Source organism: Rattus norvegicus, chromosome X, assembly GCF_036323735.1.
Source record: "Rattus norvegicus strain BN/NHsdMcwi chromosome X, GRCr8, whole genome shotgun sequence".
NCBI classification, from domain to species: Eukaryota; Metazoa; Chordata; class Mammalia; order Rodentia; family Muridae; genus Rattus; species Rattus norvegicus.
The window spans coordinates 41,038,564-41,042,963 of record NC_086039.1 but is presented as its reverse complement, the minus strand read 5'-3'; the positions used below and the strand labels follow the sequence as shown (position 1 = coordinate 41,042,963).

Here is a 4,400-nt window from a genome sequence, read left to right as displayed (position 1 = left end):
AGCAGTCCTTGCCAGCAGCTCTCAGCTCGGGGTGGGCCAGCACAGAGCAGAGTGGAGTCTCTCAGCTCCTAATGCTGCGATGGGAGAAAAGGGCAACAATCACTTAAAAATGGCTGCGGGTGTTCTCACAGCGTTACCAGCAGCTCAATCAATAGCTTTCTGAAGATCCCCCCTGAGGAATCAAGGAGCTAAGGTGTTTACACTCCAACTCCAACCCTTTGATTGAGGGTTACCTTTCACATTGGGCAAAACTGTGCAGAGCTGGAAAAGCTCTCAGACACATGTGCATGCTTACAGATTGGAAGCTGGATCATCTGTGCTTGAACTGTAGAAGCCTGGACAATACGGAGGAGCCACAAAGCCCATGATGGTCTTTATGCACTAAGGACTAGAAACATTAAAAAAAAATCTTACGGATTCTAGCAAAACAACATTTTTCAGTCAGATGTGCACTTTGGGCACTTCTGTTTAGGAAGCAAACCAAAGTAATTCATTCCTGCTGTCTTACGAATTCCTAAGGGGCATAACACGTACTAGTCAGGAAAATGGCACTCTCCACTTTATTCCCATCAGTGCTGATTTTGAAATGGTTCTGGTGATGAAGACAATTTAAAAACTAGAACTTCTACAGAACACCCCGCTTTACCTAACCTTACCGATATACTTGTATGTTCTGTATATTTTCCAAACTACATTTTTATCTTTTTAATGCAGAGATAAGTCATCAGGCAATGCCATCTCTGGCCATATATGTTTAAAGATAATAAAGAATATTACTAGTTCCCTATACGTAATTAATATACAGAATTATAACTACTATGAAGGCTTTTTTTATTTTTAAGATGAATGTGTCACCAGACACACAATTGATGAGACACAAATGTTTCCTTCCAATAAAAGCAATATTAGAATTATTTGAAAGCTATAATAAAATATCCTCCTGGTTAAAGTCCATGGCCCCAAAGTATTCTAGCTTGTTTGTCACTTTTATTTATGCAATTCATTCCAAAACTGTACTCATGTTGGAACCCAAATATCACTTTAATATGAAAGTGTCCTTGAAGAGATTGATGGAAAGAATCAAAGTGCTAGAAAACTTGAATATCATGTGCAATCAATGGAAGTGGGAAAAGGTCCAAATGGCAGCCTGATAGGCTCTGTGGTGAAAACAGCAAGGAAGGTAATAATGCCACAAAGGACTTCCAGAGTGAGATAATCAGCAATGGAAATGTGGTTGAGCACATTGTTACATGATGCCCTGGGAAGCTCCAAGGTCACAAGACGGCAAAGCAAGACTTTTCATTGGTATGGGGGAGAAGTGACCATAAGAAGGAAGGTAGTTTCACACCTGTAAAATGCAAAATTCATCTCTAGCATAATAGATGTCCCTGTACCCAAGCATGCACTTTATTTTTATTTTTCAGTAGTATAACCCATGACTTTTTCTTTTCTTTTCAATTTTTTAAACTTTTTATTGATTCCTTGTGAGTTTCACAACATGCACCCCAGTCTCTCTCATCTCTTCATCTTCTCATATATGACCTTCACCCTTTAAACCTCCTCACCAAAGTAAAAAAAAAAAAAACCACACAAACAACAAAACACCTAGAAAACCTCTCTTTGTAGAAGTTGTAGTATGCCACAGTGTGTCCCACAGCATATCTCTCTGTCCACACATTATCAATTGCATATGTTCATTGCAATGAGTCATTGGTCTGGTCTGAGGTCTCTGACTTCTGTGACATCATCACTTTGGGATCCTCATTGGGACTGTTCCTGGTTATGCTGTTGTTGCTCTGCTTTGTGGAGATCCTGCAGCCTTGGATCAGTAGAACTGGCCCTTTCACATGTCCCAACCATTTGCATATGATATAGATTTTGGGATTCGTCAATTCCGAGCCCTGGATCTGGGCCTGGGTGGTGGCTGAGCTGGTTAGCCCACCAGCTCTTGCTTATCTGCACCACCAGAACGAGCTTTCCAGCGCTGTTCCAGCTAGTCCACCCAGTGCTGCCATCAGCAGGAAGCAGTCAGCTCTCTAGCCCTCATGCCTTCTGGGCTGGCTCACCCATATCCATGCCTCCAGAGACAGCTCCAGTGTGCTGCCCAGTCAATGTTTGGGTTCCAAACTTGCAAATATCACAGGCTGTGAGGGGTTGGCTAACCTGTGTCTTTGCCATCAGGGCCAGTTTTACTCTATTGCTCAGGCCCTCCCTACTGAGTGCTACACCCAGTGATGGGGCAGGGCCAGCTCTCCTGCTTTTATGACTCCAGGGCCAGGTCTCCATACTACTGCAAATGGTGAGGACTAAGGGGTGACAAAACATCACTCTCATACCCAAGCCTGGTGCCAGCTCTCCTGAGCTCTCTCCCTCAGCGCTGGCTCAGCTGCCCCTGCCCCTTCCAGGTAAGGTGCAAGGCCTGCTCTCCTGAGTCCCGCCACTGGTGAGAGATGGCACCAGCTCTCCTAAGCACTGTATCCAGTGAGGGACAGGGACAGTTATGCACAGCTCTGACCCCCTGTAGCTGCACAGCCACAGACCCAGACATGGCCCATGGTGGCAGCCCCATCTGGGACCTCACTATTGCCTTAGGTGGCTGGGCTGTCTACTCATAACAGACTACTCTTCTCCACCCTTGAGTCTCCAGTTGCACCTCTCTTCATCATGCTCAAGCTGCTCTCTCTCTCTCCCCCGTCTGACAATCACATACGCACACATTGTGGTGGCTGCTGATACGGGCTGGCCACTGGGCAACATTCTTCATCCATATTGCATGGTATGGTGGCAAGTGGGTGTCAGTGGCCAGGCTGTGCCATCACTGGAGAGTAGGTCTGTGTGTGACATGGTGGTCCACAGATTTCTGTCTGTCTCCCTCCTCCTGTGCGTTGCTACCTGGATTTGATTTGATTTGGTTTAGTTTTTATGAGTCCTAGGCATAAGAGAGTTTTGTCCATTAAGCCAGGCATCAAGCTAGGATGAACAAAGGACCGCCATCTGCTCTGCCCCTGACTGATAGAAGAACAAGACTGCCAACAAAGTGTCTCTTTGAACATCGCAAAGAGGGATTGAAAAATGTTTTAATTGAAATAGAATTACATCACTTCTCCCCCTTTCCTTCTGCCAGGCTTCTAAGATACCCTCTTTCAAATCCCTTCCATGCCTGCCACTTTTAAATTGACAGCCTCTTTCTTTGATTGTATTTGTTACAGACATATGCATGAATATCTCCCAATGAGTCCATTTCTGTTGTTTGTGTGTATATGGTTTCAACGCTAATCCCTCTGCATTGGACAACCAGTAAGGGGATCATCCCTGGGAGTTGCTAAATTTCTTTCTCCCAGCAATCAATATTTACCTACTTTCTTTTTTTTTTCTTTTCTTTTTTTCGGAGCTGGGGACCGAACCCAGGGCCTTGCGCTTGCTAGGCAACCGCTCTACCACTGAGTTAAATCCCCAACCCTATCTACTTTCTTTATCTAGGGGTAGACTCCTAAAATTTCTCCCTTCCATGTTAGCATGCCCGTTGCTATTTCTATAGTTCTGGTCTTGTTTATGCAGCCATATCTAGGAGAAACTGTTTCATAGTAGACTTACTGGTATTCTGGAGCTTACCATCTTTCCAGTTTCCCTTCTGAGATGTTCCCTGAGCCATAGATGAAGGATATGTGAAGGTGATGGTGTTAGTCTCCCAATGGTCCACCGATCTTTTCCATTGTGTCTAGTTGTGTTTTTTTTTTTTTTTGTGGTGGTCTTCATTTGCTATAAAGAGAAGCTTCTTGATGAAGAGTAGTAACCCGTGAATTTTTTTTTTTATTAACTTGAGTATTTCTTATATACATGTTGAGTGTTACTCCCTTTCCCGGTTTCCGGGCAAACATCCCCCTCCCCCCTCCCCTTCCTTATGGGTATTCCCCTCCCCATCCTCCCCCCATTGCCGCCCTCCCCCCAACAATCTAGTTCACTGGGGGTTCAGTCTTAGCAGGACCCAGGGCTTCCCCTTCCACTGGTGCTCTTACTAGGATATTCATTGCTACCTATGAGGTCAGAGTCCAGGGTCAGTCCATGTATAGTCTTTAGGTAGTGGCTTAGTCCCTGGAAGCTCTGGTTGCTTGGCATTGTTGTACATATGGGGTCTCGAGCCCCTTCGAGCTCTTCCAGTTCTTTCTCTGATTCCTTCAATGGGGGTCCTATTCTCAGTTCAGTGGTTTGCTGCTGGCATTCGCCTCTGTATTTGCTGTATTCTGGCTGTGTCTCTCAGGAGCGATCTACATCCAGCTCCTGTCGGCCTGCAATTCTTTGCTTCATCCATCTTGTCTAATTGGATGGCTGTAGATGTATGGGCCACATGTGGGGCAGGCTCAGAATGGGTGTTCCTTCTGTGTCTGTTTTAATCTTTGCCT

General features: G+C 45.1%; 1 non-coding gene across 1 annotated transcript; it reads right to left on the bottom strand.

Moving 5' to 3' along the window:
• Positions 1–2,920: 2,920 nt before the first annotated feature.
• On the bottom strand, positions 2,921–3,063 carry LOC120099482 (small nucleolar RNA SNORA48). Its single transcript, XR_005498653.1, has one exon. It is a non-coding gene; the product is annotated as a small nucleolar RNA SNORA48 (small nucleolar RNA).
• Between the last annotated feature and the right edge of the window lie 1,337 nt (positions 3,064–4,400).